This window comes from Sus scrofa, chromosome 11 (assembly GCF_054392235.1).
Source record: "Sus scrofa isolate SSC_HxYL_T2T_F1_AM1 chromosome 11, Sscrofa_HxYL_maternal_Yorkshire_Landrace_v2.0, whole genome shotgun sequence".
NCBI lineage: Eukaryota > Metazoa > Chordata > Mammalia > Artiodactyla > Suidae > Sus > Sus scrofa.
The window spans coordinates 83,513,072-83,534,450 of NC_139393.1; the positions used below are offsets into that span (position 1 = coordinate 83,513,072).

General features: G+C 47.7%; 1 long non-coding RNA gene across 2 annotated transcripts; it reads right to left on the minus strand.

Annotated features, from left to right (window-relative positions):
* Nucleotides 1-8,042: 8,042 nt before the first annotated feature.
* LOC106507946 (uncharacterized) lies at nt 8,043-17,012 on the minus strand. 2 transcript variants are annotated; one of them, XR_014819948.1, is made up of 4 exons: nt 16,812-17,012; nt 12,987-13,043; nt 9,768-10,016; nt 8,043-8,413 (listed from the first exon to the last, which is right to left on the minus strand). It is a non-coding gene; the product is annotated as an uncharacterized LOC106507946 (long non-coding RNA). The 2 variants fall into 2 exon arrangements; XR_001304359.3 differs by lacking the exon at nt 9,768-10,016 and having other exon boundaries at nt 8,046-8,413; nt 16,812-17,010.
* Nucleotides 17,013-21,379: the final 4,367 nt, after the last annotated feature.

Consider the following 21,379-nt stretch of genomic DNA (forward strand, 5'->3'; position numbering starts at 1 on the left):
TAGGTCAGCAGCTGCAGCTTTGATTGGACCCCTAGCCTGGGAACCTCCATGTGCCGCAGGTGCGGCCCTCAAAAGACAGAAAAGAAAATTGTTGTCTTTTTGCAGGAGCATTTTTAATAATCACTGTCTTCTATCTCCCTATGCCTGCCTTTTCACTCTGATTTTGAAGGCTGTGACACTCATACAAGTTAGGACTTTTGCAAATATAACCTAGTTTTTGGTTTTCATCGCAACTCTCAGTATTTAAATAGTCATTTTCTTTATGTAGTTTCCGGACATACTGATATTTTCACTTACAACTATTCCTGGTTCAAAGTTTCCATCTAAACTTCGTTTGTGGTTTTTCTATTATACCGAACACTGACCTGGGTTGACTTTCCATCTCTTAATCCAGAACAAACCTACCCCTGGCTCCTGTCAAGCCCTTGATGCCAACGAATGAAGCAAAAACAAATTTGCTCTCAGTGAATTCAAGTGCCACGGGGCCTGTGCTGTTTCCTATCATCTCCTCATAGGAAACCATCATGGGATCCGTTACCTGGAGAAGGACACCACTGGAAAATCAACCAGTGTAACAAATATTCCAAAATTGAAAACCACCCTTTAAATATTCGACCAAGAGTTCCCATGGTGGCTCAGTGGGTTAAGAACTCATCTAGTGTCTGTGAGGGTATGGGTTCAATCCCTGGCCTTGCTCAGTGGGTTAAGGATCCAGCATTGCTGTGAGCTGTGAGCTGTGGTATAGGTCCCAGCTGTGCTCAGATTCAATCCCTGGCCGGGAAACTTCCATGTGACATGGGTGCAGCCACAAGCAACACCTCCACCACATTTTTTCATAGTTGAATCATAGAGGACTTTGGTGGGCCAAAATCTTGAGAAATGCCAGAAATGTAGAACAGAGTGACAGTAGAATTGCAGCAGGATACCACAGCCTACCTTGGATTTGAGCCATCCTTACTGCCAGTTGTGGGGCAGCTGCCACAGGTCCTGAAGGACTCACACGGGTCCAGGGCCCCCTGGAAGGGGCATAACCTTGTTCCAAATATTCCAGCTGGAGCAGCCGGATGCATAAACCTAAGACAAGTTTCTTTCCCACCATCAGCCACACAGAATTGATAGGATCAGGACACGTAAAGGCTTATACTCAGAGGAAAAGATAGTGCTGCCCTGGGGACCAGAGATCCTGGGCCACTCAGGCCAGTCAAGAAGGAGCATCGCCAGGTCGTCAGCTCAGCCCTCCCAGCCTCCCAGGACCATAACCACAGCTGGAAATCGCAGCTGCACACATCCCCCCTTCCCTAAGGGGGCAGCACAGACAAATTCAGCAGAACCCCTAAGAGGCCCAGCACCGTCAGGGTCACAAAGTAGCTTCAACATGGTAAAGAAATTGTGCTCAAGAGCAGCCACTGGGCCAAACAGAACGATGTTGATAGAAGTACATAGTCGGTCATTTGGGTGGCCTTCCAACATGGCAGGTGGGACCATGGCTCTGGAGCTACATTCTGATGCTGGAGGCATCTTGGCGATTTTGACAAAGTCAGCCAAGATTCAGGTTCTGTAAGCCATTTGCCATCCTGTGACAACTCTGGGAGAAACCAGCTAGGGTTGGCTGGCCCTTCACCTGGGCCTCTTCCGGAGAGTAATTGGTACAGCAGTCAGACTCTCAGGAAATCAGCATCCAATCTGCCTGATCTGCTGGCTTGAGGGCAGCAGAGGCCCCACTGGCATCCCAACGGGGTAGACGGCAGTATCCAGTGTGAAGCAGACACTTCATTCCTTCCCGGGCAGTGGAAAGTCAAGGGCCTGTTGAAGGCATGGCTCTGCCTTGGGTGGACCGCGGGGCTCTTCTCAGAGACAAACGTGGCAGAGGAGGAGTCCACGTGATGGGTTGTGGTGGTGGTTTTCAACTGTGTTTGACATGACGAAGGCAGCTAACGAGAAGCTTGGGGCTCCTCCTACTCTGTTTCTGGCGTAGTCAGGAGACAGGCAATGTCACCACCTCAAGGTCATCTTCACTTTTGAAGCCGTAAGGCAGGTGTAGTGAAAATCGGCATCTGGTCACAAGTCTGGAGTTTGCAGGCTCACTTAAAATTAAGGTATGGGTCACAAAAGGAACCCAGAGAACTAGGACGGACATGAAGGGGAGAAATAAATTACTCTACATATGCAAAGAGCCCCAAGCTCCAGAATGCTTCTCCCTGCCCCTGGACTTCCTTATGAAATTATATAAAAGTTATAAAAATGAATCTCTCAGAAAAAAACAAAAACAAAAACCAAGGAGTTCCCTGGTGGCCCAGCAGTTCAGGGATCCAGTGTCGTCGGCGCTCCGCCGAGGCTGCCGTCCCTGGCCCGGGAACCTCCGCAGGTCGCAGGAACGGCCAAAACAAAACGAATGAGAAAGCTCTCTACAAAGTGGTATGTAAAGTAATTTCAAAGATCCACTATTTAATTAAAAAAAAAAGCAAACCACAAAATACATGGAGTATGCCATATTTTATGCCAGAAAAAAGGCAGATGAGAATAAGAGTCAAACCTAGTAAAATATTACAGATAGTTTGTGAAGATCTGACTTAGGCTTTTTCAAAGCCAAAATAAGATGAATCAAACCGTATTTCAGGGAGTTCCCGTTGCAGTTCAGCAGAAACCAACCCAACTAGGATGCTGGTTCGATCCCTGGCCTCACTCCACGGGTCAGGGATTTGGCGTGCAGGCTGGCAACGATCGCTCCGATTCAACCCCTGGTCTCTCATAAAAGACGATGAAAAGGACATATTCACAAAATAGAAACATACTCAAAGATTTCCAGATTAAATTTATGGTTACCGGAGTTCCCGTCGTGGCGCAGTGGTTAACGAACCTGACTAGGAACCATGAGGTTGCGGGTTCGGTCCCTGCCCTTGCTCAGTGGGTTAACGATCCGGCGTTACCATGAGCTGTGGTGTAGGTTGCAGACGCGGCTCGGATCCCGAGTTGCTGTGGCTCTGGCGTAGGCTGGTGGCTACGGCTCCGATTCGACCCCTAGCCTGGAAACCTCCATATGCCGAGGAAGCGGCCCAAGAAATAGCAACAACAACAACAAAAGACAAAAGACAAAAAAAAAAAAAAAAAAAAAAAAACAAAAAAACTTATGGTTACCAAAGGGGAAACGCTAAGGGAGGGATAACCGAGGAGGTGGGGATGGACGTACACGCCCGACCGCTATGGAATCGGGAAGAAGCAGGACCTACAGGAGCGCCCGGGGAACTCCCTCGCTGGCTTAACGGTAACCTATATGGGAACGTGATCTGAAAAGCAGGTGTGTGTGCAGGTGTAAGTGGTCACTCGGCTGTACACAGGAAACTAACAGAACATTGTAAGTCAACTACACACGAATACGATTTTTTAAAAAGAAGAACAAAGGCAGGCAAAGGCGGGGATATGGACTCTGCCGCCCGCAGTGGCAGTGAGTGTGATGGAACGACGCCGGCGACGGTGCAGACTACCGGCTGCCCTTATTTTTATCTAGAATCATCGCTTTGTACCTCACTGCCCTGCTACAGAAACGACCTGTAGCTCTTTGAGTAGCAAAAGAATACTTAACTTTGGCTCTTCCTGTGTGAGCTCAGACAGCCTTGAGGCAGGCAAAGAAGAGGAATAAATACGTGTCCTATTCTTGATTCTGTCTGACCCCAGGAAAGATCACATGAATAGGCTGGTCCCTGGGCTGTGCCAAGTGTAGACGTTGGATATCCATTCATTTTTAAGCACAGAATAAAAGGGAATGCAGCCATGAGGATCCGGGTCCTTGTCCTGGCTTGGTATTTGGCTTGCCTTTTCTCACTGTGTGTGTGTGTGTGTGTGTGTGTGTGTGTGTGTGTTTGTGTGTGTGTGTGTGTGTGTGTGTGTGTGTGTGAGCACAGGGTGGTGAGAGGATGTTTAGTAAATTACTACCATTATTCTGAAACGTTTTGATTCTCATCCTCATAGGATAAGACATTTTTGACCAAATAAGATACAATAGCCAAAAGATGATTTTTGTCCCAACCAGAAAGTAGAAACGCCATGGTTGACCCCAAAGGAGGAGACGGCATGTGTCCCTGGTCAGAGGGAAGAATGAAACTCCTTCAGTTTTGAGGGTACCTACATGTTAAAAAAATAACACAGAAAAGGGACTTCAGGGATTAACTGTGCCTCGCTCTCCAAAGTCTGCCCTGACATGCACTCCCAAGACGTGGCATTGAGGATGAAAATAAAAATGATTTGAAATCGGAAATAACAAGCTCCACCCATGATTTGACAGCGTGAGACCTTGCCGCGGGCAAGCCCGGGGAAAAAGACAAAGAAACGCGAGGCATGTGGAGTGGCGGGCGGAGGTTATCAAAGTCAAAACAGCATCTTTTAAAAACGGCAAGTCAGGTGTCAAAGACGATTTCAGGGACGAGAATGTCCATTCTGACCAAGTCCAGGAGGGCGCATGGAGGCCCCGAAACCCACCCTTCCTTGGGGGCGCACACTTGCTGACCCTGTGAAATCTAAAACTGTGGCAAGAATTGTGACGTGGGGCCTTAAAGAGTTCGCGTGTGAGTCTCCCTAATACCGAGGGTGATCCTGGAATCAAAGCACCGGAAAGGCCCTAAGGGGCTGTCCTACAGCGCAGGTTAGGTGCATAAACGGTTGTTAAAATGAAATCCTTGGGCAGGCAGCACAACACTTTTTTTCAAGTTCATATATTCTGTATTTGTTTTGTCTGTAATAGTCGTTCCCCGATGATTCTGAGGAAAGAACAACAACAATAACCAAACGAATGGCTTCTTAAGTGGTTATTCCAAAGAGAAGGACTTAGGTTCTTGGTGCAATTGAACCATCGATGTTTTTGAGAACCTCCTAAGCACTAAATCTCCAGGGGTCCCAGGGCTTACAAAACCCGAATCACCCAGAGCTCCAGGTCTTGCCTATCTAACAATCTGGACTTTTGAATAAAAGAGCAGCAGCACGAAGGCTTCGGGCCTCCCCATCCAGCCATTACAAGAACAGGTGGTGGGGAGATAATAATAAATTAATTCTGAGACGTGGAGGAGGAGGAAGGATGCCTCTCTATTGTGCCATCTGCCACCCAGGACTTGGAAGAAGCAGAAATAAAGTGAGACTGATGAGCTCGCTTAATGCAAAATTTTTAAATCCTGTGTGCTCAACGCAAAAGTCACGTCCCTTTGAATAGACAATGAAAGAAATGCGTTAAAATCACTGTTGTATATCAGGAATTAACATCGTATTGGAGGTCAGTTATATTTCACGACCAAACAGGCAACACACATAGAAAGAGATCAGAGTTGTGTTTATGGAGGTGGGGGTGGGGAGGGGGAATTGGATAAAGGGCGTCGAAAGGTTCCAGCATCCAGGTATAAGATAAAAAAATACTAAGGATGTAGGAGTTCCTGCCATGGTACAGTGGAAACAAATCCGACTAGGAACCGTGAGGTTTCGGGTTCGATCCCTGGCCTCGCTCAGTGGGTTGAGGATCCAGTGTTGCTGTGACTGTGGCGTAGGCCAGTGGCTGTAGCTTTGATTCAACCTGGGAACCTCCATATGCCGAGGGTGTAGCCCTAAAAAGCAAAAAGCAAAAAAACACCAAGGATGTATTGTACCGTGTGATAAATATATTTTACAAAGCTGTGTGTTATCTACGGGAGCTGCTGAGGAGTCAATCCTAAGTCTTCTCAGAACAAGGAAAACATACTGTTTTCCTTTTTTTTTCTTTTGTCCTGTAGGAGATGATGGATGTTCCCTAACCTTACTGCGAACATACACTGAGTGATATATGTTGGCCAAATTACCATGTTATATGCCTTAAATTTAAATAGTGCACTATGTCAATTGTATCTCAGTAAAACTGGAATGAGGAGAAAAAAAACAAAAAGACACCCAAAGAGGGAGTGAATTATTTTATGCCATCCCAGAGTCTCTTTTTATTTTTGGCCATGCCAGCATGTGAAAAGTCCCTGGACAGGGATGGAACCTCAGCCACAGACCCCGAGCTGCTGCGTTGACACCAGATCCTTAACCTGCTGCACCACCAGGGAACTCCCCAGATTTTTTTAAATGTTACTTTTGATTTATTTGTTCCTTCATTTTAATTTACTCGGGGCTTTGTGTTTCTGTGCCTGGAGCTGACTTGTATGTGAGAGGAGGAGTGGGCTCTGGGACCATCCAGGTCCTGCTCCCCCAGCCTCTTTTCGGTCTTTTTTTTTAAGGGCCACACCCATGGCATGTGGAAGTTCCCAGGCTAGGGGTCGAATCAGAGCTACAGCTGCAGGCCTACACCTGAGTCACAGCAACGTGGGATCCGAGCCACATCTTCGACCTACACTGTAGCTCACGGCAACGCCAGATCCTTAACCTACCGAGGGAGGCCAGGGACCGAACTGCATCCTCATGGATGCTAGTCAGGTTCGTTACTGCTGAGGCCACGACGGGAACTCCCCCCTGCCACCGCCGCCCTTTTTTTAAACACAAGAGCACCTGAGGCCTATGGAAGTTCCTGGACTAGGGGTCGAATTGGAGCTTCAGCTGGGACCTACGCCACAGCCACAGCAATACCAGATCCAAGCTGCATCTGCAGCCATGCCACAGCTTTCAGCAACGCCAGATCCTTAACCTACCGAGGGAGGCCAGGGATCGACTCCACATCCCCGCAGAAACTATGTTGGTTCCTAACCTGCTGGGCCACACGAGAACTCCTCTGCTCCCCTTTTTGATTTACTCCCAACATCCAACAAAATACTCTCTTGTGACCAGATGGAAAGTTGAGGCCAGCCGAGGATGGGATAGGCATTTCGGCACAAGGGTGCAGGGCAGAGAGGTACAGCGTCAGTCTCTTCCGGGGATCAGAGCAACCATCAGAGCTGCCTCCATCCCCCTGTGGACGTGATTTCAAACCCGTTGGGGGTCCCCACCAGCCTGTTTCCGGGAGGTCATTCCTGGTGCATCCGGCACCAAGGCGTTGGCGCGCGAGCCGTGGTGAAAAGCGCAAAGGACAGAAAGCCCTCAAAAGGAGAAAGGAGCCAGCCCGCATAGTTTCCATGTCACAATCCCCACGGCTCACATTCCGTTCTCGTCGATGAGGAAACAATATAATGTACAGCCCTGTCACCATGGCTATTAATAACTTGGATGGCATCCAGACCCACACGGGCACAGGGGGATATTCTGTCCTTTGTCATCGCGGCAGCAACGAGATGTTTTCTTTCCGAGGCCTGGCATCTATGTCCCCTGCCTGCCACGTGGGAAGCTTCTAATTTTCCAGGCACACGTAAGCCCTGATTAGCGGAGATAAGGACCGATTTTTGTTTGTTTGTTTGTTTAAGAGACTTAGAAAACCACAAAGAACTCGGAGTTCCAAAACACCCCATTAGCACTTTCCAATCCTATTTTAGAAAAACCAATGGGAAAAAATGTAAAACAGAGCGTGGGTGGGGAAGGTTTTTCATCAGAGTGGAGTTGTCATTTTCAGTGGGAGTTTTGTATTGAAACCCCCTGATGGCAAAAGCATGATTAAGAGAAGCTTGGCTTCACTGTTTACAGCAAACCTTGATTAAATACAAACAAGCAAATGAAACCCAAAAAAGGTGGGGGAAGAAAAAAGAAAAAAAGAGTCCCGTCCAGAAAGTACTGTGGTCCTTACCCAGAAGAGCCATCTTGTAAAGCCCTGTGGACTGACCATCAGTCTCTGCCCCCCCTCCTCCTTGGCTGCACGTCTTTGCCCATCGGTCTGATCTGCCTCCTCGGATCTCTCTTTCGAGTTTCAGCTTTTCGAATGCGGATCTGGAGTGCGTGATGTGACTCAGTGGGTTAGGAATGCAGCACAGTCTCTGTGAGGATGCAGGTTCGATCCCTGCCCTTGCTCAGTGGGTTAAGGATCCTGCCTTGCTGCAAGCTGCAGTGTAGGTCATAGATGCGGCTCAGAGCCAGTGCTGCTGTGGCTGTGGTGTAGGTCGGCAGGTGCAGCCCTGATTCAACTCCAAGCCCAGGAACTTCCATACGCTGCGGGTGCAGCCAGAAAAAGAAAAAAACAAAGCAAACAACAAGGAGCAGATGCACACCTGCTTATTTAATGTTCAGTATCTAGCACTGGGGGCTTTGTTAAGTGCTGAGGAATAAGATGACCTATAATTGCCCTGGGATCCCCCGGGATTTCTGTTTGCTGAAACAAGGACGGCTGAGTGTCATGTGTCGTATTTCCCTCTGCGTCTTAGGTTTCAGGAGGCCCAGGGCATTAACAGTGGGACAGGCTGGAAGGGCACAGGTGACTCCACACTCCTGGGGGCTCCATTCCTTCACCTCTTCCCCCGATGCCTTGTGTTCCTGCCTCTATAAAAGGCGTGACCGCAGGGCAACCATCACATACACCGACATCCACAAGCCAAAGAGAAGTCACCTGTCGAGAGAAAAGAGAGAATCTGTGATGCAATGGCACGGCTACAGCACCTTGGAGGTGCTGGAGGAAGCAGCAGAAAGATGGGGTGAGTGGGTCTCTTCTCGAAAAGTGTCCACCTCTGGGCTAAGGGGAAACGTGCAGAACCTTTGAGAGACGGAAGCAGGACAGAGAGATGACGTGACACCAGCGGACGGCAGCCCCGGGGGCACCTGGGGGCCGAGGTGTAGACGGGAAGGCAAGAGGGTCAAACTCAGCGTCTTCTCGCGCCTTGGAGAAGAGTCGGTGGGAAAGCTGACTCTGAGGGAAGGTGCTGCTCCTGTTTAGGAAGCAGAGTCCACAGCGTGGTTTCTGGCTGCAGCTTCGCCGCCCCCCTTCCTCTCCCTCCTCCCTTCTCCTGCTTCCCTCCACCTTTTCTCTCCTTCTCCTGGTTCTGAACAAAACAGGAGTCATCCTCAGGGGGGGTCAGGTCAGGCCAGGGGGTTGTCATCCACTGTGTTTAATGTTAATTCACAATGACCTTTCAAGGTCAAGAATTGGAAGGGACTTTGAATTAAAGTGAATTGTCTCCCCTACTCTTTCTTTTTTTTTAACCTAATAGAGATGCCAGATCATACATGACTCTGCTTACTCTCTTATGCTTTTTTTTTTTTTTTTTTTTTTTTTTACAGTAAACCCTGTGTTCCCCTGCTAGAAAGTGAGCCCCGAGAGGGCAGGATCAACTTCTCCTTAGCTTCTGCTCGACCTCTTACATTCTCCCTCATTTATCTTCTTCTTTTTTCTTTCTTTCCTCTTCTTTTTTTTGGCTCCCCTGTGGCATTTGGAAGTCGAGGCCAGGGATCCAAACCTGAGCCACAGCAGTGACAATGCTGGATTCTTAACCCACGGAGCTGAGCCACCTGGAAAGTCCTCATTTATCTTCTCTATTCTTTAGAAACAGCTGGACAGTCAACTGGAGGAAGTTCTCCAAAGTCACACCTTCCTCACGCACTTCAGGCCCACCCTGATTGTGCCGCACAGATAGATCATAGGAGTCACTGGTTTTATAGAGATTGGATGGGGGGTTTTGATATGAGGATGGATGGGGGCTTTTTAAAAGTGAATACAGAATAATTTATACAATATTAATTCTGTGTCTGTCCAAGATGGAAGGGCATGGTCTCTGGGTTTACCTAAATCGTGCGCACACACACACACACACACACACACACACACACACACACACACACACACAGTGAGTATAATATGTGACACAATGGCTTTCAAGACACAGGAAGGAGATAGCATTTGATCCAAGAGTGTCCCTAGGATAAAGCTGACAGTTTACATGACGAAGGATTGGTTTTAGGTACTTAACCTCGGACAGCTGGGGGAGACAGCAAAACATTCCATGGGGAAGCATTTTGCGAGTTTTGGTGCCACTTGAAGGCAGTGGGGCAGAGAGTTGGGAGACGACAAGGGACATGAGTGGGGGAGACGGGGCCCCGGGAACCAGCCGGGGCGAGTGGACCCACAAGGACGGACAGGGATCTTCATTTTCTCACTGCCTTCCACCCTCCACCTCTACCGAGGGGGGTGTCCTTCAGGAGAAACTGACCTCTTTGTCCTGTAAGAGAAAAGAAAGGTGGTGACAAAGGACTCAGTCACATGTTCCCTTTGGTTTTACTTGCAAAACTTTTGTTTAAAAAGCTGTCATGTCACCTGTCACAATTTCTATCTCATGACTGCCCACTGTAGGTCTTTGACTCCACTCTTTTCCTTGTCACTCCTTATTCGCAAGCCTTCCAAAGTACAACTCTCATGCTCCTTGGCATGTCTGGATCCAGGCGCAGTGTCATGTGATTTGCAATTCTTCATTTCTATATATCAATGCTTATAGTCCCATGGGGCCAGAACCATGCCTTTTCACATCATGTCTTCTATTTAGGAAGCGAAAACCCAGTAGATACTATTTGTCTGACTGCCTTGCAAACGGCTCTGAAGAGTCTAGCAACCTTCTTTCCTATTGCTCTTTGAGCAGGTGCCAGTTTTCCTTTGACTTCCCTATTTATGGAGCCAGTGGGAGTTCGTCAAAGTAATATTGGGAGTTTCTAGATCAATATTGCTAAGTGCTCGTTATCAAGAATCCCCTAAGCACCAGCTGCAAATCTGAAGTGTTGATTGGAAGATGCTAATTGGTTTCTTCCAAGTTCTTTGAAGTAATACTAACATTGGCTTCCAAGCAAAACTCCAACCTCCCATGTTCTCAAGGACGCCTTAGGAGCTCATTACAAGTCATGGAACCAGTGTCACCTATTAGAGGTCCTATAAATGAGTGGAAAGATGTAACAAGAGAAGCCTGCACAGTCGGAACGACCAGAGCATAGAGGACTTTCTCCTCCAACAACAGGTTTATACAGAACAGTCACACTGGAGACACAATGGAAATCCAACAGGAAAGGATCACAGAACGTTGAGAGCCATGATCCTGGTGCAACTAGGGATTCTCATACTAGGCGAAGCCAGGAAGAGAAGACAGATACCATGTGATGCCACTTCTACGCAGAATCTAAAATGCGGCACAAATGAACCTGTCTACAGAACAGAAGCAGACTGCAGACATGAAGAACAGACTTGTGGTTGCCCAGGGGGAGGTGGAGGGAGGGACGGGGAGTTTGGGGTTAGTACATGCAAACTGCTACATTAGGAGTTCCTGTCGTGGCTCAGTGGTTGAAGAACCATGAGGTTTCAGGTTCGATCCCCGTCCTCCCTTGGTGGGCTGAGGATCCAGTGTTGCCGTGGGCTGTGGTGTAGGTCACAGGTGTGGCTTGGATCCCACATTGCTGTGGCTGTGGTGTAGGCCAGCAGCTGTGGCTCTGATTTGACCCCCAGCCTGGGAGCCTCCGTGTGCCTTGGGTGCAGCCCTAAAAAAAGACAAAAGACAAAAGACAAAAAAAAAAAACCAAACTATTACATTTAGAATGGCTAAGCAACGATGTTCTACCATACAGCACAGGGAACTATATCCAGGCTCTTGATACAGAACAGGATGGAAATTAATTGAAGAAAAAGAATATATGTGTATGTATGCCTGGGTCGCTTTGCTGTACAGCAGAAATCAGCAAGACATTGTCATCAACTATACTTTAATCAAAAAAATAAATTGAAAAAGTAAAATAAACATAAAAAGATATGTTCTCTGTACTGAAATGTCAACAAAGTAGCTTTCCTCATATTAAAACTATAATTTGTGCTTCAATCAGAAGCTACCTACTTGGAACCTGATCAGATTTGAGACAGAGAGAAATTCAGGTTGGAGAGGAAAACAGGTAGCATTTAGTCTGATTTAAACTACTAACTGTAGCTTTATAAATCTTCTTCTTCCTTCACCCAAAGTGCCAGAAATAAAGCTTTACTCTTTTGATCAGAGAGCTGAAGAAAACCAAACCAATGACACCGCTTCTGCAGGAGGTCAGTACTTGGTCCTAACTGGTGCTGCAGGGCTTAAGCTCAAGGTCTCGCCTGGAGTCCGACCCGAGGAGGTCTAGGTTGTCTTCAGTGGTCACGTCTCAAGACTTTCAGGACTGGAAGCAAGACCCCAACACCTCACCATGCCTGGCATCGCCAAATTGGCGCAGTTCGTGGGTCAAGAATGAAAGGAGTTGGGAGTTCCCATCATGGCTCAGCAGAAACAAATCTGACTAGCATTTGTGAGGATGCAGGTTCGATCCCTGGCCTCACTCAGTGGATTAAGGATCCACTGTGGCCACGAGCTGTAGTGTAGGTTGCAGAAATTGGCTCAGATCTGGTGTTGCTGTGGCTGTGGTGTAGGCCAGCAGCTGCAGCTCCAATTGGACCCCTGGCCTGGGAAATTCCATATGCACAGTCCTAACAAAGACCAAAAAAAAGAATAAAGGGAGTTTTCTGGCTTGTTTTTTTGTATGGAGCTTCCTTCAAATTGCTAAGCTGAGGCATCTAGTAGTTTTTCCAGAAAATGACCCTTTGTTTCTAGGAAACTTAGTCTTTTCCAAGCAACCTTGAAAATTCAAGGAAGAGCCTCAGGAAGTGATGAAGGAGGCCATGTTTCCTTAATGGTGATGTCTACCGCGTCTCCCTGGCAACCAGTTAGCGCATCACCTCCACACCTGCGATGCTCAGGACGGCAGGGACCCCTTCCTGCTGCTTCCAGATGCACGTGGACGTGTAACTGAGTCACTGTGCTGCACAGCAGAAATGACCACAACGTTGCAAGTCAGCCATACTTCAAACTTTAAAAAACGAAAATAAAAGAAGGTGCACCTTTCCAGCTTTGGCTCGATGGCCAGTGAGGGCAAGAGGAGAGGAGATAGTCCAGTAAAGGGAACATAAAGACCTGTTGAATCTGTGCCAGCAAAGGCTGCTCTGCTTCAGGCACTCCTTTGAAGCACCTCGTCCTCTGCCAAAATTATTACAAAATGAATCGGACAAAACCATAGTCAAAGTGAAAACGGCGAAATACTTTTCTGAAAAAGCAAAGTAAGGGGAGCGGGAGAAATTGGGGGTTTGGGATTAACAGACACACTGTTCTACATAAAATAAACAAATAGCGAGGACCTACTGTATCGCACAGGGACCTATAGTCCGTATCTTGTAATAACCCGTCATGGAAAAGAATCTGAAAAAGAAAATATGTATATAAATACACACTCACACACACACACACACCTACAACTGGATGACTTTGCTGTACACTTGAAACCAGCACTGCATTGTAATTCAACTGTGTTTAAACTAAACAATTTTTTAAAAAGCAAAACAGAAAGGGAAATATAGATATGAAAAAAGGGACAATGAATCTAAAGTAGAAAAAATCATAATCCTCTAACAAAAAATATTATGTTTGAGGGGATTTGTTAATTTATTTGTTTGTTTTTTATTTATTTATTTTATTTTTTTGTCTTTTTGTCTTTTCTAGGTCCACACCTGCGGCTTACGGAGGTTCCCAGCCTAGGGGTCCAATCGGGGCTGTAGTCGCTGGCCTACACCACAGCCACAGCAACGTGGGATCCGAGCCACGTCTGCCACCTACACCACAGCTCACGGCAACGCCAGATCCTTAACCCACTGAGCGAGGCCAGGGAGCGAACCCAAAACCTTGTGGTTCCTAGTCGGATTCCTTAACCACTGAGCCAAGACGGGAACTCCCTGTTTGTTTGTTTTTATTTTATTTTTTTAAGGCCCACACTCGTGGCACATGAAAGTTCCCAGGCTAGGGGTCGGATCGGAGCTGCAGCTGCCGGCCTCCACCGCAGCCACAGCAACAGGGTGTCGTGACTGCAGCTCACCACAATGCTGAATCCTTAACCTACTGAGTGAGGCCAGTGCTCGAACCTTTTGTCTTCACGGATACAAGTGAGGTTTTTACCACTGAGCCACAATAGGAACTCCTGTTTTAAATATTTTATACCAACTCAGTTTAGTTTAAGTATTTTAGTATATATCTCTAAAATACCTGAAATCTCATTCAAAAGAAAAAATCGTAATGTCATTATTGCATCTAAAACTTAACAATTCTTCAATGTTTTCAAACATCCCATTGGTGTGCAAACTTGTAATTGTCCCGTACATGTCACATTTTTTAATAGCAGGCCTGAGTCAGAATCCAAATAAGGCCCCCAATTGCAACTGGTTCATTTACCACTGAAATGTTCTCTAAGGTACTGGGTTTCCCTTCCAGCTGTTAATTTTTCCTCGTAAACATTATTTAGAAGAAACCAAGTCACATACCTTGTAAATTTTTCCCCAGTCTGGAGCTTGACTTTTTTTTCAAACGGTTCCCCCGAAGGGGAATTAGTCAGTGCCTGCCTTTGACTATCAGGAGCTAGTTCTCTTTACTTTGAGGTCACCCCAGTCAATTTATAGGAGAAATTTGCATCATCCTTGAACAAATATTTTTTACAGCATTCTTGCCGTCATTTAGACAATTTCAGTTCTTTCGTTTTCCTCTGGTTTTGTGGCCCACGAGGAAAACAGAGTCTGTCTTCTCTCAGGAGCTTCTCCAGGAGCATCACACTAAGTGGGACGCAGTGTTGTCCTCGAACCCATCCCACGGTCCCCTCCCGGTGCCACCCAAGCCGACATTTTCCCGCCTGTCTTCTGGGGGGATATCCGTGACCACGCATCTTCCCACTGCTTGAAGCTGGCAGAGCCCTGGCTCCCGAACAGCTACCTGACCTGAATTAGGTGGAGGGGGGGTGCTGGGGCAGGGGGGAACCACAGAACTTCGTGTTCCTCCGAGTGAGATTTCCAGGTTTGTTGCCATGGTGTGGACTGGCCTCAGCTGCCCTGCCTGGTGCTAGAATGGGGACCCGAAATGTTCTTACCGCATCGACCGTCTGGCTGAGGACAATCCCAAATCCCCGGTTCAGTAAAGAAATCCCCATTTCTACTTAATGAATCAAAACAGATTTGATAAGAGGTTCCGTCGTGGCTCAGTGGCTAACGAATCCAACTAGGAACCATGAGGTTGCGGGTTCGATCCCTGGCCTTGCTCAGTGGGTTAAGGATCCGGTGTTGCCATGAGCTGTGGTGTCGGTCGCAGACGCGGCTCAGATCCCGTGTTGCTGTGGTGTAGGCTGGCAGCTACAGCTCCGATTAGACCCCCTAGCCTGGGAACCTCCATATACCACGGGAGAGGCCCTAGAAAAGGCAAAAAAAAAAAAAAAAAAAAAAAAAGACCAAAAAAACCCCACCAAAACCAGATTTTATATAAGGAGCTCAATAAATAGAGAGTTACATACACATACATATGTGTATATGTATACATACGCATACCCATAAAACACATAAACATTTTCATCACATTTGCTTTAAAATCTACACATTGATTTGACATTAGTGCATTGGCAGGAAGTAAGATGGTACCTGTAACAGGGGCCGCTGCTCCTTTGCTTGATATCAGATCAGCATAAAGAAACGATTTTAGCTGAACGCTTGATTGGAATGCAATTATTTTTCAGCATGGAGAGAGTTTTCAGCAATCTGTTACTTTGAAATAAGGAGCTAAAACCGACTTTTCATTACGTATGTTTTTCCAAAAATCAGAAAGAACTCGTGTCTCTTTTGATGGAGTTGTTGAGGCAGCCAGGCACCCATGGGAACCCAGGGCCTCTGCCCCCGCAAAAGGGCCCTCTGAGCCATGGAGGTGCTCCTTGGAGACACCTTTTTTTTTCTTTTTAGGGCTGCATGTGTGGCATGTAGAAGTTCCCAGGCTAGGGGTCAAATTGGAGCTGCAGCTGCTGGCCTACACCACAGCCACAGCAACAGCGATCTGTAACCCCCTGAGCGAGGCCAGAGGTCGAACCCACAGCCTCACTGATACTATTTGAGCTTTAGCCTGCTGAGCCACAACAGGAACTCCCAGAAGCCAATTCTTAGGAGTTCCTTGGGGCCTGGTGGGGTAAAGGATCTGGTGTTGTCACGGCTGTGACTCGAGTCACTGCCGCGACTCTGGTTCAATCTCTGGCCAAGGAACTTCCCATGCAGCCAAAAAAATAATAAATAAGTAAGCAAACAAATAAATGTCAATTCTCATACCCCCAGGGTTCAATCCCCAGAGCATGCTAAGTTTTTTAAAACCAAAACGCCTTTCTTTCTGGCTTGTTGACTGTGAAGGAGACAAGCAAAAAGATGGAAAAAGAATATGCATTTTAGCTGAATGATGCAACACAGACTGACAGAAATTTAGCAATGGCAGAGCTGAGACATTATGTCCTCTCATGCCTTTATTAGACACAGATGGGGAAACTGTCACAGAAACCTAAGCGGCTAATGCAGGGAAAGGACCCAGCCAGGCAGCTGCATGGTTTTCTGACTCCGGGTTCTGAGCCCCTTTTGTCTCTCTTTAGATGGAACACTATTTGAACACAGCCTGCATATGCTAAACAAACAGACTCATTGCAAACCCGATTTTTTTGGAGGGGCACACCTGTGGGTTATGGATGTTCCCAGGCTAGGGGTTGAATCAGAGCCGTCGCTGCCGGCCTACGCGACAGCCGCAGCAACTCCAGATCCTTAAGCACTGAGCGAGGCCAGGGATCGAACCTGCGTCCTCATGGATACTAGTCAGATTTGTTTCCACTGAGCCAAGATGGGAACTCCCCTGAACCTAATTTAAATATTCATTGGACTTCATTAGCATTCTTGCCACTAAGGGTCATGGGATGCCATATTTTTTAAAGTTTAGAATAGCTCAACAGGAGACAGATCGTTAAAATAGAAAGAGAATCAATTCCTTACATGATATGAACCTCAGTTTCCTCCTTTAATTAAATGGGGGTGATAATATCCCCCCCAAATTACTGTGACAGCCATCAATCCTCCGCTCTAAGTGGGCACCACCACACACTCTACCGTTCTCGCCGTGTGGCAGAATCAAACTTACCCTGTGGGCTCGTGCTGCCGAAGGTCTTGGGGAATCTCCTCTCAAGATCTTTGGACTCACACCGGGTTATTTTGTCACCAGTTTCAATTCTGAAGATCCTGGCAAACAAGCCCACAATAACCTATTTCTTAAACCACTGATGTACATGCATTTTCCAGTGAAATCAACATGGTGCATTTTCTCGAAACAGAAGTCGACAAAATCCTGTCTTGCTTTCGTGCCAGCCTAATTGCCGCAATAAGTTCCAAGGCTCCGTTTTGAGCCGAATTGCTTCAAGGTGGCAAGGAACACAGGACCTCGTTTCCTTAGGCTGTTGGCAAAGGGGACCGCTGGTCGCCGAGCACCTTGCTGGTGTCTGTGTGGCTGCACGTGAGGAAAACGGCAACGTGGAAACGCGTGCTGCACGGAAGGGTGTCCCGGGCGTGATGAAGTGTGAGACAAACTTAAACTCAAAAACCAACAGAAGCCAACACTTTTATTTTTTTTATTTTTTTTTTATTTTTTTATTTTTTTACCATTTCTTGGGCCGCTTCCGTGGCATATGGAGGTTCCCAGGCTAGGGGTCGAATCGGAGCTGTAGCCACCGGCCTACGCCAGAGCCACAGCAACGCAAGATCCGAGCCGCATCTGCAACCTACACCACAGCTCACGGCAACGCCGGATCGTTAACCCACTGAGCAAGGGCAGGGACCGAACCCGCAACCTCATGGTTCCTAGTCGGATTCGTTAACCACTGCGCCACGACGGGAACTCCAGAAGCCTAAACTTTTAAACACTTTCCCTTTAGTGAAATCTCTGCACGACATGGGCCTTGGGCAATGGGATTCAGAAACAAGGCTCAAACCCGCTCTTCCTCCTGCCCTTCTTCGCTTAATCCTTACTCTTGCTTTCCAGGGACAAGCACATATTCCTTACATACAAATACAAATGCAAAGGTACAAAATAGTTTATTCCCACCCAAATAAACACTATACACCAGGGCACTATTCTAAAAAAATGTAGCGCTTTAAAAGCTAATACCTGTCAACATGGCGTGTGTTCCTCCTTTGAAAACGGCGCAAGTTTGATGTTGTTGTTACACGTAGGCTGGAGGTTTAAGCCGTCATAGGGGCTCCTCGGAAAAATACAAAAGCCGCGTAAGAGTCACCCAGATAACAGGGGCAGGAACTTAATATTAGATTACCTTATGGTTTTCGTTTTACTCTTAAATTGTGGACGATAAAATGAATCTGGGCAGAAAAGAGCTTTGGTGAAAACTGAGTTTTCTTGGAGAATTTTTGGCCTATTTCTGTGTGTGTGTTGATTCTGTGTGTATATTGTTGGTTGTGTGTGGGTTGTTGATTTTGTGTGTGTGTTGATTTTGTCTCTGTGTGTTGTCGATTGAGTGTGTGTTGATTTTGTGTGTTTGTTGTTGATTGTGCCTGTGTTGATTTTGTGTGTGTTGATTTTGTGTTGTTGGTTGTGTGTGTGTTGATTTTGTGTTTGTGTGTGTGCGTTGACTGTGTGTGTGTGTGTGTGTGTGTGTGTGTGTGTGTGTACAGGCAGTGGGAGAGACACTTGTTTCCGCAGAAGGGCTGAGTCCGCGCCGTGGTGGGTTCTAAGGCAAAGGGCAAAAAGTGGAAAGGCCTCGCCCCTCTGGCTTTGCCAGTCAGACAGCAGCACAAAGACGGCAGGTTCCCGCTGAGAGCATGCCAGAGATTCCCGGGTTCGGGGACATTCCTGCCTACCGTGATGGGACACGAGCTCTGGAAGGAAGCTGTCATCACTGCTGACAAATGCTCGTTACGTAAGGCCCCCGACTCCCGGGAGAGGACGCAGAGGACGCGAGTACCAGTGGATTCACATGTGAGCAGCCCGCGGCCCGAGACCGGAGGGACCCCGGCCCCCGCTGCCCTAGTGCCCACAGGTAAGAATCCACGTCTGTCAGGACACATGCACCTTGGCACGTGACTGTGAGGGGACGTGGGAGCCCAGAGAGACTGCGCTGCTCGGAGGGAGAAGGCCAGGGGCGCGTTGTGCAATCTGACTCTTTGGAATGTGACGTGGGGCCTGAGTTCCCTGATGAGCTTGGCCTCGGCCCATTTAAAGACATTCTGCGAGGGAACGCGGTGTGCACATCGCTGCCCAAAAAGGAGACTTTCCTCTTTTAAAATCAAAGGAAGCTCCTCAACCACCCGACCGCTTTCTTTGCACCGGGTATCACGACTGCCGAACATGAGAAAATCCATCACGCGTTCTGTCCTGGTGGTTGTGAAGAATCCACTGTGGGAAGCCACCGATTTGCAAAGAGCACGGGACAGAGAGATGGAAATCCTAGATTCTAGAACGTGCCCACCATTTCCCAGACAGGTGACCGGGAGAAAGTACCCGCATCTCCCTGAGCCTTCGTTTCCTTCTTCGCTAAGGAGTTCCTGAATTTCCCTTCACCCAAGACTTTTGTGACCATCAAAGGAGATACCTCATAGGATGATGCTTAATGACGTCTAATGCATCTGGGCACAATCATTGCCATGACTACTATAATACTTTATTGTTAGAAAAGCAGAATCTTCTGCAAAACCAAACTTTTAGCCGAAGACGTAGGAGCAAATGAGACTGTCCAGGACAACGTTTAGTGTCGGCCACAAACAAGCAGAAGAAATACAAACCAAGAGGAAGATGAAAGCTTAGGAATCAGACCTACGTAGGAGCCAGCAAAGGAGAGAAAGAAGTGACAGTGAGAGGGAAAAGAATGAGCCAGTGACAGGGAGGCGTGGCCGGAGGCGGAAGGCAGCCCCGTGCCAAGTAGACAATCACAGCTACGTTGAAACCCTCAGGCTTGAAATTGGGAAATCCCAACTCAGCTCCCACTAACTAATTTTTCTCCTGGTCCCAGGCCACACGTCCTGCTTCTCCACAGGCCCGGTCATTTTCGCCAGATGCTGGAGAGCATCTGCAATGTCCAGGGGCTGGATCCCTGTCTTCCTTTCGAGAAGGCAGGCTTTGCTCTGGAAGGCAGTTCCTCTGAACCTCAGTTTGACCCCTGGAATGCTTTGGTTCTTCGTGCTTTGTTAGAGGGGTTTAGAGGAGCTTTTTCCAGGGCTGGTTTAGCCTTGCACCTGAGGCCTGGCCTTTCTGGAGCGCCTCCTGAATGCCCTGGGGGTTCATCGAGGGCCTTGGGCTTGGGCTGGGTGAAACTCAAGCATCTCACAGCTCTGTAACCCTCAGTCTTTTTTTTTTTTTTCTTCTCAGTGCGTAGTTTTCTGAGAGTTCTCTTTCTTTAACAGGTGTTCAGACTAACATTCGAAGACCCCAGGGAAACTCTTTCCCCCACCTAGCTGCTTGCCCTCCACTCTTCTGCCCCACAGGCTCCAAGCGTGCGTTACCTGGGAACCAGCCATCCCAGCCTCCCGAGCCCCACCTCTGTCACCCCAGCCCCGTGGGGTCCCCACTCTGCTAAGGCGCGCCCTTTCTGGACCGTGACCCAGAAGAATCATCCAGGCAGAAAGCCCAGGCATTAAGCGATCGATCACGTCATAAGGGTCTTTCCTGCCGTGGATTATAGTTCTGTGCTGCCTTTTGCTCAATATCTGAAAACCATATATTTTGTGCACTTGTCGTGGCTGTTTATGGCTAGCGGGGGGCGGGGGCGGGGGGGCTAGTCCAGCAGCAGGGGACTTCCCGTCATGGCTCAGTGGTTAATGAATCCGACTAGGAACTGTGAGGTTGCAGGTTCAATCCCTGGCCTTGCTCAGTGGATGGAGGATCCAGCGTTGCCGTGAGCTCTGGTGTAGGTTGCAGACGCAGCTTGGATCCTGGGATCCTGCGTTGCTACTTTCTCTGGTGTAGGCCGGTGGCTACAGCTCCGATTAGACCCCTAGCCTGGGAACCTCCATGTGTTGCAGGTGCAGCCCTAGAAAAGGCAAAAAGACAAAAAAAAAAAAAAAAAAAAAAAGAGAGAGAGAGAGAGAGAGAGAGAGAGAGAGAGAGAAGCCAGCAAGAACCACCGGACTCAAGACCAAAGAATTTAGGAGCCCTTCAATCACCCTTTTGGTGTCTGAAGCCATCTAATCCCCAAACAACCCCATGAGGGGAGTATGAACATCTTTTTAAAGATGAGAAAACTGAGGCCATGGAAGATTAATTAAATGCCCTGCATTACACTGTTTTTTTTTTTTTTTGTAATTAAAGTATAGCTGATTTACAGTATTGCGCCAATTTCTGCTGCATATACATACACATACATTCTTTTTCTGCTACTATCTTCCATTCCCAGCAAGTGGCAGGTCAGGATTCCTAGCCAGGCAGCCCCTGTTAGGTGCTGCAGTCTACTGAGAATTTCTTTGCGTATTGATATTCTAAGCAGTCAATATTGAAGATTGATATTTCGTTGAAAGGCCTGGAAGGGCAGATATAGGAAAGGCACCTCCAGAAGGGAACACCTTCAGTCCACTGGTCTTTAAAGATTTACGAAGCGTGTCTTGGGAGAAGCTGAGTAGACAAGGAAAGCAAGGACCACTTTCACTGTCCAGGCCGCTGACATCCTTACATCTGAAAGTCCGCTTACCAGAAGAAAGGCCCTGAAGTTG